The sequence below is a fragment of the Pteropus vampyrus genome, unplaced genomic scaffold (assembly GCF_000151845.1).
Source record: "Pteropus vampyrus isolate Shadow unplaced genomic scaffold, Pvam_2.0 Scaffold40, whole genome shotgun sequence".
Taxonomy (NCBI): Eukaryota; Metazoa; Chordata; class Mammalia; order Chiroptera; family Pteropodidae; genus Pteropus; species Pteropus vampyrus.
In genome coordinates this window covers 3,345,039-3,357,207 of record NW_011888821.1, presented here as the reverse complement: position 1 = coordinate 3,357,207, position 12,169 = coordinate 3,345,039, and the positions used below count along the sequence as shown (strand labels likewise).

The 12,169-nt window shown below is 45.2% G+C and overlaps 1 protein-coding gene across 1 annotated transcript in view; it reads left to right on the top strand.

Annotated features, from left to right (window-relative positions):
- Window positions 1-12,169, top strand: part of GRIN2A (glutamate ionotropic receptor NMDA type subunit 2A) — a 376,686-nt gene that overhangs the window by 134,952 nt on the left and 229,565 nt on the right. The gene's annotated exons all lie outside the window — the stretch shown is intronic.

The following is a 12,169-nucleotide window of genomic DNA, read 5'->3' as shown; positions in this document are numbered from 1 at the left end:
CATCTTTAAAATAGGGTCGTTAATACCTAAATTGTAGGATCCTAGAGAGAGTAGAAATAATCTGTGGAAAGTGTCAAGGATAGTGCCTATCGTAAAGAACAGGTAGCTCATTACGTGTTGATCTTTGAATGAGTCGAGATATCTTTAGCAGCAACTAAGAGAATTTTGACTCAAAGTAGTTTCTACAGTGTATAAGTTTATTGTCTCACATGACTAGAAACTCCGATGTAGATCAGGCTTTGGGATTGGTGGATTCAGTAGTTGAGTGTCATCATTAAGAACCCAGCTTCTTTCTTTCTCTCTACCCTGCAATCCTTGTTGTGGGCTTCACTCACAGGCTGGTACCAAAAGGATTTCTGAAATTTGGGGCATTACATCCAGACACATACATCTTTTAGCAAAAGAGAGACTTTACCTTCCTGTGACCCCCTTAGGAGTGAATGAGTGAGTGAGCCTTCCCCAGAACCTCCTCTCCCTTAGCAGCTTCCTCTCAATGTATGTTCAGCCAGGATTGGAGCAAATTCCTGAACCTTGTGCTGATGGAATGTATGTTAGCTGTTGATGCATAACAGATAATCCCTAACCTTAGCAGTTTGAAACAACCAGCATTTTTATCTCATACATTCTGCGGGTCAAGAATTCAGGAGCCAGGTTGTGGTCAGTACATAGGCCAGGGTTGCAGTCATGTAAGACTGGACCAGGGCTGGAGGACTTGCTACCAGCATGGCTTGCTCACATGGCTCTTGGCTGGAGGCCTCATTTATTCACAACTTTGAGAACCTCTCCATGGGCTACTTGGGTGTCCTCATGTCATGGCAGCTGGCTTCTCCCAGAGTGTGTGATCCAAGAGAGAGGGAAGGAAGCCACAGTGCTTTCATCGATCTCATCTCCTAAGTCACAGACTGTGACTTCTGCCAAATTCCATTCATTAGAAGTGAATCACTGAGTGCACAGGAAGGGGTCAGGCTTTTCCCTTTGAAGGGTTTTGTGGGGAGAATAAAAAATTTTTGTGGACATATTTTAAAACTACTGCAGTATACCAGAAATTTCATGATTGTCTTAAGGACAATTATCTGGTGGTCGGCGGGCAGTGCATGCTGGGGGCCCTACCACAGAGTCCGCCATGCTGTTATTATTGGTCACATAAGTAACTCACACAAAGCTCCTACTATGTGCATCTCATTGTTCTGAGCACTGAGGGGAACATGGGGATGAGTTATACATGGACCTTGGTAATTACGGTAAAGAGGGAGTGTAAGATGTGCTGAGACTATATTACAATATAGAAAGCTAGAGGTGCCCCAGGAGAGGGGCAGTTCAAGTGCCAGAGGGTGGGTGTAGATTACAGATGGGCATAGTTCACTTCCAATGAGCACATTCATGGAGAGACTTCCCGAGGAGGTGGGGTTGGAACTGGGCTTCATGGAAGGCGTTAGATTTATGCAGTCAGAGATGGGACTTGGGGAAGAGCACGATCATTCCAAAGGTGACAGCCAGCATTTGTCGAGCACCTAATATGTACCGCAATATTTTTATAACACTTCTGGGAAACAGGCAGTATAATCCCCATTTTACAGACAAAGAAACAAGCTCAGAGATCGTAAGTGACCTCCAGAAGACCTGTAGCTCGTTAGAGGCCCCACTCAGGGCGCTTGACAAAGGGACACTTGTGTTTCAAGGAACTTGGGGGATGATGTCTTACCTTAAGAAACTTGGCTAGCTTGTTCCAAGTCAGGCTTTTATATAATAATTTAGCTTTAGGGAGTAGGTACAGCAGAGTGAGTAATCTCTTTACAAAAGAATTTGTCATTTTAACGAAACTTTCCTGAAGATTCTCCCTAATTATCAAGCCCACACCCCACCCAGCGCATTGAAAATATGATTCAAAATTTGTGAAGGTTTACTTTGTACACCTCTCCCTCTGGAATTCTTACTCTGCATTGCGCCTTTTGTAGGCTGCTTGTTGGTACAATTAGCTTGTAAAAATTAGCTTGTAAAACCGGGAAGATCTCACGGAAGAAGTGAGGTCTTGAAAATTAATTTACTTTTTAAATTAAAAAGGTGATAAGTTTTATGAAGTAAAAAAAAAATTAATTGGTGTTAATTAACACCTGGAACTCCACCCACTCGGATAATCATTTGTGGATGGGAAGTGAGCATTGGAGGGAGAGGGGAGTGCGAGTCAACCGTGGTTACTTTGCCAAGATGCTTTGGTGTCAGGCAGAGGCTGGGAAGGGCTTATGGCAAGCACTGAGAACCCCTCGCTCTCCTAAAACCCTGGACAGAAGTGAAGTTACAGGCTCTGATAGCTCCTGCCAAAATAGATACCTCACCAGGAGCAGTGTGGGACCTCCCAGCCTCCCCCCACAGCTTTAACTCCCCCCAGAGCTGTATCTCCCCCACAGCTGCACCTCCCCCCACAACTCTGTCTCCCCTCACAGCTGTCTCAACCTCCAGAATGGCTTTTTGAGGAGCAGAGGGAGATGTAAGAATTAGAAGCACAAATGTGAGGCTGTGTTTTTTGTATGTGTGTATCTATGTGAGCATGTGTACAAAAGTGTCATAGTTTGCCTGTGATGTGTTTACGTGTGTGTGTGTGTGTGTGTGTATCTGAGAGAGAGAACATGCACAGTTTGCAGGTGATGTGTGTGTATGTGTGTATAGTATGAATGGGGGGGTATGAACGTGTGTACTGGTATGTGTGAGTTTGTGTACGTGTAGTTATGAGTTTGTGTGTGCGCTGAGCGTGTAGGGCTGTGATCTCTCCTTCAGCCCAGCTCCTTTATAGCTGAGAGAGGGGACGGATTTCTGCCTAGCCCCCTGTTCTCAGAGCCTTTCTGAAAGACTGTCTCCTCCCACCAGCCGAGGGGCCAGGAGCCGGCCCCTCCATGGCGCTGTCCCCAGGCCCTTCTTCTGGAGGGTTCCTGCCTGGCCCCTGCAGCCCGTTCCCGCTGCCGGCTGCTCCCCGCTGCCCCACTGTTCTGTAGGTGGCAGCGTTGATAAGCCTTGCTCTTAGCCTGCGTCTGGGGAGATCAGCTTGAGCAATCTTTAGCTTCTTGCCTTTTTTTTTTTTAAAAAAAATTCTGTCTCTTAAGTTTAAAGAAGAAAAGAAGAAAACTACCAGGTGTGGGTTTAACAAAGCAACACTTGGTGCTGGGCTGGAGTGATTGGTGCTCCCTCTACATGTACCTTTTGAGTGGTGAGCCTGACATCAGCTGAGAAAATGTGCTGGGTGCAGTGAAACCTCTTTACATCTGGCACCAGGGGGCAGCCCCTGCCCCCAACCTCTCTCTCTTTCTTTTCCAATCACCCATTTTTTCATTTACTCGATCCATAAACACAACAGAAGCGTTTGTCTCTGCTAGGCAAGCACTGTTCTAGCTCCAGGGGCACAAAACAGAAGCAGATGCGGTGCAGTCTGATTTGGGGGAGACCCAAAGTAAACACATTTGCAGTGTGAGGGAAGTGGTAAAACATCGCACTTTGCGGCCTGGAGCGGGGCCGGAGAGCTTCCTGGAGGAGGTGAGACTGCCCTGAATATTAAAGGACTAATTGGAGTTATCTAGGCCAGGGGACCTTTGGCAATGTCAAGGGACAGTTTTGGTTGTCAAAACTGGAGATGTGGGGGAGTCGCTACTGGCATCTAGTGGGTAGAGGCCAGAGAGGCTGCTAGCCATCCTGCAGTGCACAGGACAGCCCCTCACAAAGCAGCATTTTTGGGCCCCAAATGTCAGCAGTGCCGAGGGTGAGAAAGGCATCCCAGGGAGTGCGATGGGGACTGAGAGGAGCTGCAAGGATCTGTCGGGAAGGACATCAGGTGTGGGGAGGGCTTAGAAGTGGGAGGAGAAAAGTGGCCATATACCTGATTAATGAAGACCTTTGAACGTCCTGCTGAGTTTAGACACTCTCTTAGGATGAAAAGAGAAGCATTAAAGCATTTTATGCAAGAGAGTGCCATGGTAGATATGCTTTTAAAAAAGATAGCTCTGGGTACTGAATGTGTGTGAGATGGAGGGAGGCAGGGCTGGACCCTGGGTGGGGAGCTTCAAGTCAGGGGCTGTTAATTCAGGCAAGGGGAGGAGAAAATCACTGTGTTCCTACAGAAGGGCTTAGATTCGGTTTAGTTATTAACTCAGTGCAATAGAATGCAGTTACATAACAGGACCGTTTTTATCTATAGAGAAGAAAGCTATAGAGAGAAAAGCATTATTGAGATGAAGATCCGAAGTTTTACATGGCTTCCAACGCCCTTTCATTTAAACTGCCAACCAGGTCAGCACATTGCATAACGACATGAGCAATTCACTTTTGCTAACCTGAGCAGATTTCTCCAATAGCCCAAATTCTGATGCTTGGACCGGTGACAAGGGACATCTATGAGATGATGTGTCATCAGGGCAAGTGAGTTGTTTGTCTCTATCTCCTGGGATGGCAGGTATTACCTGACAGGGTGTTATGGGTCGAATTGTGTCCCCTTAAAAAAAAAAAATATGTGTGGAAGTCCTAACACCCAGGACCTGAGAGTGTGACCTTATTTGGGATTGCGTCTGGATAGAAGTCAAGTTAGAATGGGATCTTAAGTGGGCCCTAATCTAAAATGACGGTGTCTTTATAAAAAGGGGAAATTTGGATACAGAGTCAGATATATACGGAGAAAAGATGATGTTTTTAAAAAATAGTAAGTACTAATATTTTTATTCTGGCATAAATTGAGATGCCATCTCCAAGCCAAGGAAAGCCTGAGGCTACCAGAAGCTAGGAGAGAAGCATGGGGCAATGCCCCAGATCCCCCAAGATGGTGACATCTTGGTTTTGGACTTCTAATCTCCAGAACTGTGAGACAATAAATTTTTGTCATTTAAGCTACCCAGTCTATGGTACCTCAGCCTTAGGAACTGACACATCAAGGTAAACAGAGTGACTTCAAAGGGGGAGATCCTGCTGCATTTCAAAGAGACCCTCCTCAATCTCAGTAATGTTTAAGTGAGGGGCTGTTAGTGGTGAATCTAATGGCTATTCAATCACCACTTTTACTTGGTAGCAGGAGGTAGGGTTTCTGAAAGTGTGGGCCCAAGACCAGCAGCATCAGTATCTCTTGGGAATGCAGATTCCTGGACTTCCCCCCAAGACCCCCTGAATCAGAAACTCCAGGTGGTGGTGATGGGCGCTCAAGTTGGAGAGCCACTCGCCTGGGTGTGTGAGGCCCTGGAGAAGGCAGGGGAAGCTGCATGGGGGAGGTGACCCTTGAGGTGTGACCTGAAGGATGGGTAGGGCTTTAGGAGGAGCTGAGGAAGAACACTTTTAGACGGAGCAGAGGCAGGGGCATGTGGAAGCGTGAGGATTATTTAGGAGACATGGAGAAGTCCAGTTTGCCCGGGGGATAGCATATATGAAGAGGAGCGTGAGAGAAAGTAAGTACAAACACACGGTGGAAAGTGAGGATGAAGTTAAACACGTTATGTTGTCAAGGATTTGGAAGCCAGAAAGAGTTTCTATTTAATGGGGTGTCCTAGAAGGAGTTTGGGAATGATTACTGTAGGATGAAGCACCGATGTATAATTTGTGTATGTGACACTCAAATTGGTTGCTCCCAGCCAACAAACCACTGAACACTCAACCACTATTTCTCAAACTGGTGGTCCTTGAGATGGATGGAGGGGTCACACCAACACCAGATGCAATCAGCGGAATCGCCGACCCTCTTTTAAAATTCTTTTCTCGTTTTCCAGCTTATATCATGCAGTCTTAACTGGAGGTTATCATGTCTCCAGTGCCAGCTTTTCTCCCTTCTTAACAAAATGTCAGTAGAGTGCTGGCCGAAAGTCTTTGGCAGACTTTCGTCACCAGCTAGAATTCACCAGCATTATTTTGTATTTATTTTCAGGGCTGCCTCTATATCATGGTGAATGAGACTGGTGTTTCATTTATGGTGCTGTGAATAAAAGTATCTTTCAAATAAATTTATTTAACTGAAAACTAATTTAATTTAAAAATATATTAAATTACTGATAAAATAGGTGGTTCACAGATAAGGCAGAAATCACAAAGATGGTTTTGAATGATGGAAGCTGGGGAAACAGCAGTGCGGAATATGCGAAGAAAAAAGTATAAATGTTAAAACAAGGAATGGTTGTAAGTAAGGTGGGCGAGGCTAAACTGTAGAGGTCTTAGGGCTGGGCTGTTCATTCTTCACGGAGGAGATTGAGGATTGTTTTAGAGTGAATGTAATGCGATATAACAGCAGTCCATGGGTGCGTGTGTGTGTCTATATTTACATATGTGTGTGTCTCTCTACATGTATATGTGTGAATGTCTCTGTCTATACATATAGATATATTTGCATGTTTGCATGTGCGTCCATGTGTATGTATATCTGTATATATTATGTGTGTATAGACATACATACTTATATCTATTTATATGCACATGTCTGTGTGTGTATCTATATAAGTATGTAGTATGTATGTATATACATATATAAAATATGTCTGTGTGTGTGTGGTGGGGATGCCAGGTATACCTAGATTTTGGAAATCTTTAAGAATGCAATCTCTTGCATAGATATATTAATTTTCTCCTACCTGAGAAAGACTAGTGACTCTTTTATCTCTTGACCTTAACCGTTAGCCAGCAAGGCATGATTTTTTTCCTCAGAGCCTGGCAGCATAGTATCTAAGCCAGTTTTGACCCACGTTTCTAAGCTGTCCTGATCTCTGACCCATCCTGAAGGCATAGAATTCATAGGCCGTTGTCTCTGGGAGCAATATGATTTGGTCAGATAGGATGTAGAACTGTCTGCCCTTCACATTGCTAATCTCAGCTCTCATAGCAGCCAGGCTTCCTGAAGACATCTATCTATGCCAGTATTCTGGCCCTGCTTCCTACAAGATCGTCCAGCAGGTGTTCCTTGCTGCTTGTTTGGCCTGGGGCAATTGGAAAAAGATAAAGAAGAGGCCGAAAGTGGGCCTGTCTGCCTGTCTCCTCTTTGCTCAATGACCAGGTGAGGTGGGAAGAGGAAGATGGCTCTTGCCTGCCTTTCTTACGGTTGGCTGCTGGGCTGAACAGGGCTGGAGGACTCGCCTGTTTTCATGGGTGGCATTTTTGTGGGTGAACTCAGTGCACGGAAGGTTGTGTCGGGAGGAGCAGGGGACAGGGCTCTGGTGGGGACTGATTGTGGTGGCCCCTCAATGCTGGTGGCACATGCCTTCATGGAGCTCATCTCCCCTCCTGGGTTACACATGATGTCTTGTTCACATCTGAATGTCTAGCACCTGGCTTAACAAAAACGTAGCTTTCATTTCTGAGCATTTTGCATATGCGCTAGATTACCATCGTTTCACAGATTTGGACACTGTATATTTGGGGGAGTTAAGAGATGTGCCCAAACGCATGACACCTGTCAGGGGACACCTATTTTAAAGCTCTCGCCAACCCTCTCCTGTCAGTTTCATCCTACCACATCACCCTGTTTATTTCCATCATTGCATGTAGCACAATTGCCAATTTTCTTGTGTATATGTTTAGTGTCTTAGTGGCTCTGAGTTCCTGATGGCAGCCCCCCTGTCTCTTGGGCTCACCTGAGGATATAAAGCAGCCCCATCATAGAGCCAGGGCCTCACAATATTTGTTAACAGAGTGAATAATGGAAGGAAGGCAGGAAGGCAGGAAGGAAGGAAGGAAGATTTGAACCCAGGCCTGTCTGACTAAAGCCTCACTTTGTAATCTCTGCTCTCTACAAAGTTCCATGTGGTAGAATGTTGGTAGACGTTGATGGAATTTGCTACAGCCTAAGGTTGGCATGACAGGTGGGGGCACCCGGTATGCGTGCCTGAGAAAATCTCAGAAACACACTCAATACAGGTGTAAACATATGCCTAGGTATGCAGGGTGAACTTCACTCATAGATGCAGACTAGCTAGGGTGTTGGGGTGTCCTGGGAGCATGGTGTGCCAGGGGAGCATGGCATACTGATGGGTTTAGGGGGCTCCCCGTTGGGCAAGGACCTTGGACATTGTCTTTGTCATGTGTGCAGAGGCCTCGTGTTAGGATTTTTATCAGGGGGTCAGGCAGAACACGTGACTAAACCTCTCTGGGCCTCAGTTTCCTTATTTGTTGTTTGCGTGTGGGTTCTACCACTGCTGTGTGATGCTTCAGAGCATGAACGGGAGTTAGAATACCTGCATTCAAACCTTGAATCCACCACTTTCGAATCGTGTGTCTATTGGAAAGTCCTCTTTCTCCTCTATGCCTCAGTTCCCTGCCTGTACAGTGGGGATAATGACAGGTCTCAAGGGCTGGATGTGTTCATTTATTCAAAGCAAGTAGAACAAACTAGTAAATGCCCATCTTGCTGGTTTGGTAAGAAGATCCTATGAGATTTGACCTTTAATAGGGTAAAAGGCTAGTAAAGAAACTTAGCAGAAGTGGTATTTAGGTTAAAGTGTCTCTGTGGAAGTTTTCAAATTCAGTGGATCAGATGAGAGACCTGTGGTGGGTGGACCTGAGTCTTTAAATAATCACTTAATATGTACAATGTGTGCCCATTTCTATTTACAAAGCATTGTCATAAGTTTTATCTCTGAGGCCTCTCATCCCTATGGTTTAGCTATTTTTGCCCGAGGCTCAGCAAGCTTTAAGTGGCTTGTTGAAGTCATGTTTCTTTGGTTATTTATTTATGTATTTCTTGAAAACCTACTATGTACTGGGATCTGAGTGTAAAATAGGGAGCAAAAACATACTCTCTCTGCTCACTTAGAGCTTAGAGTCTAGAAGGGGAGAAGAAGATATAGAAAAAAATATCGTCCAAATAAATATACAATACCCTGTAATAAGTACAGATGGTCCCTGACTCATGATGGTTTGACTTATTTTTCAACTTTAGGATGGTATAAAGATGGTATGCATTCAGAACTTTGAATTTTGGATTTTGATATTTTCCTGGGCTAGTGACATGCAGTAAGATACTCTCCTGTGATGCTGGACAGGGGCTTTGATCACGAGTGTAAACAACCGATACTCCACCGTGTATTCACTGAGGTAGATGGTTTTCCCAACTGTAGGCCAATGTTAAGTGCTCTAAGCATGTTTAAGGTAAGCTAGGCCAAGCTATGGTGTTCGGTAGGTTAAGTGTATTAAATGCATATTTGACTTAGGATATTTTTAACTTGCGATGGGCTTATCGGGATGTTACCCCATAATAGACTGAGGAGCATCTGCACTGTGAAAGCACCAGGCATGTGAGGGCAGATGATAGGGGGTTTGTCCCACAGAGGAGAGGGGAGGTCAGAGGAAAGTTGCCTGAGGATGTGGACTGAATCTGGGACATGAAGACTAGAAGTCAATGACTAGGTGAAGAGAGAAGAGTGTTCTAGAAAGTGGGAACATCCTAGGCAAGCCCCATGCAGGTGGGACTGCAGCAGACCTCTGAAATCATGCCGAGACTCTGGGATTTGAGGGTGAGGATGAGCGTGGGCAGGTGCAAGACCATGCAGGGACTCGCAGGCCGCCGTTGGGATTTGCATCTTCATCTTAAGAGCCGATAGAAGCCACTGAAGAGTTCCCAGCCATGGCGGAAGGGTTAAGGAGCAACAGATTTTGTTTCTGAAGCATCCTCCAATGGCCCCATGGAAAACCGGCCGGAGGGCAGCAGAGTGGGTGCAGTAAGTCACAGCCTCTGAGTGGCATTCGTCATTCCACAGTGCAGCCTGAGAGAGCGGATGTTCTAGTGAGGAATACAGACAACAGGGACAAGCAAATAAATATAGGCTGTGTAGGGGAGCAATATGGACTGGGAAGAAGAAATCAAAGCGGGTGTCTCAGTCCGTTTGTGCTGCTATAACGAATTACCTGAGATGGCGGCTTAAACAACAAACATTTATTTCTGACAGTTCTGGAGGCTAAGAAGTCCAAAATCAAGGTGTCAGCAAATTCGGTTCCTGGTGAGGACCCAGTTTCTGGCTTTTGGATAGCTGTCTTCTTGCTGTGGCCTCATGGTGGAGAGCAGAGGAGAGGGGAGGGGAGAGGAGGGGAGGAGAGGAGAGGGCGCATTCTCTCTAATATCTTTTTAAAGGATCACTAACCCCATTCATGACCTTAATTACCCTTGACCTAAATACCTTCCAAAAGCCCCACCTAATACTATCACATTGGGGTTAGGATTTTAAAGTCTGAATTTTTTTAAGGGACATTCAGTTAATAACATCAGGGCAAAGAATAGAGTCTTGGCTGCTGTTTACATAGGCAAGACCTCTTGAAGTGCTGATAATTTGAAATGAGAGTGGCAGCTACGTGAATAGCTAGGTGAAGAGCAATCAGGGTACAAAAGGCCCTGACGTGGGAACAGGCTCTGTGTTTGAAGAACAGCAAAGAAGCCAATGGGTTGGAGCAAAGGAATTGAGAATATATTCAGAGAGGTAGCAGAGGCAGATAATGTGGGGTATTGAAGGTCATGTTAAGGATTTAGATTTTATCAAGCCAGTCATTGGAAGCTGGAGAGCTGGGAAATGATGCGAATTGAGTGGCAGAAAGATTCTAGCATAGGCCTTTTTTCCTCTAATTCTAGGGTCCCAAACCACTTTCCCAAGTTCAGATTTCTCTCTGGCCTCCTGAGTATTAGCATGTTTATATGTCAACAGCCAATATGGCAGCGCCCACCCCCTGAACAACACATGAGACAGAAAACCAAAGAGGCTTTACTTTAAAAAACTTTTTTGGTAACAGATTCTAAACTTATTTATTGTTTTTCCCATAAAATCAGAGGAACCTTGACAACAGTGACTGTGTTGCTCACTGCTGTATCTTTGGAGCCTTAAAATAGTATCTGAGATTGCAGATGTCGGTAACTGTTTGCTGAGTTAATAGATGATCATCCTGCACTTAAGTTTCTTTGTAATGCCTCTTGGGCTGAGAGTAGAGATTCAACAAAGAAAGAGGAAGGAGAAGATTACTGAAAAAGAGAAAGATGGGAGAGGCCCCTTTGTAATTCATCAATAGAAAAGCACAAAAGAGAAAATCTTGGGCTTAAGACAGAATGCAAGTAGAAAGGATCAGTGACAAAACCTTTTTTTGTCTGAGAATGTCTGGTCCCTGTGTGGGACCTTCCTGGGATCTGCAGGTGCCAGTTCAGTTCCCCAGAGCAGGAGAAAATGCAAGCAGGAGATCAAACTAATACTCTCCTGGATTCCTCGCCACTGCAGTGGGGCAATGGTGATGCCCGAGCACATTCTGGCAAGAACGGGAGGCCACACCACCTCAGCACCTCCAGGGAGGCAGCATCTCACATGTAAAGACGCTGCTAGTGCAAGCACGTCACCGTTTGGAGCAGAGAAGGCGGAAGGAACCCCAGCGTGTGTCTGTTATGTTTTCTGCCAGAACTGACAGTAATACTGACGGAAGAAATGCCATTGTATAACATTTAATGATCAAAAGAAAAAAATTTACCTGAGAACGTGAAGATGACTTGGAAAGTCTCTGAAATGATTTCTTCCTGCCCATGGACAGCCCAGCCCAGCCCCTTGCCTGCCCTCCATTTCTGTCACCAGCAGTAAACATCTAGGTCCCTGTGGCCTCTGTGGAGTTTCTACTTTAACTGGCTGCATTATGCAAACAAAAAAAGCCACTGCATGAATAAGGCAGGGAACTTTTTAATCACAGATGAGGTGAGACATATGCTTTATCCTCAAAACAAATGTTGGGGCATTAACTTTTAAGGACTGAATTGGGTTTTTCTATTTAATGTTTTATTCAGCATTTCTATCCTCTTTAAAATGCTGTTTTTCATTTGAATCTACATGACTAAAGCCTTTGGGAAGATGTATGATTAGGCTGGGAAATAGAGTGTTCTCTTTGGGGATTACCCCTTTCGATTTTTGACAGGCTGTGACACCCGTGGCCTGCATTCATGGTCTGCTCAAGCTTCGGGGAGGAAAGATGGGGCAGAACCCTGAGGTCCCAGTGTGTTTGTTTACAGATTGTCTGCAGAAGCTTTCACGCCACAAGGGCCGAGTAGGCTCATGGTTACAGAGACTGTATGGCCTGTAAAGCTGAAAATATTTGCTCTTCGACCCTTTGCAGAAAAAAGTTAACCATAACAGTAGAGCTTTTTTTCTCACTCATCCGGTGGTCCTATGCAGGTCAACGTGCAGCTTCCTTATGTGGGGATTTAAGGACC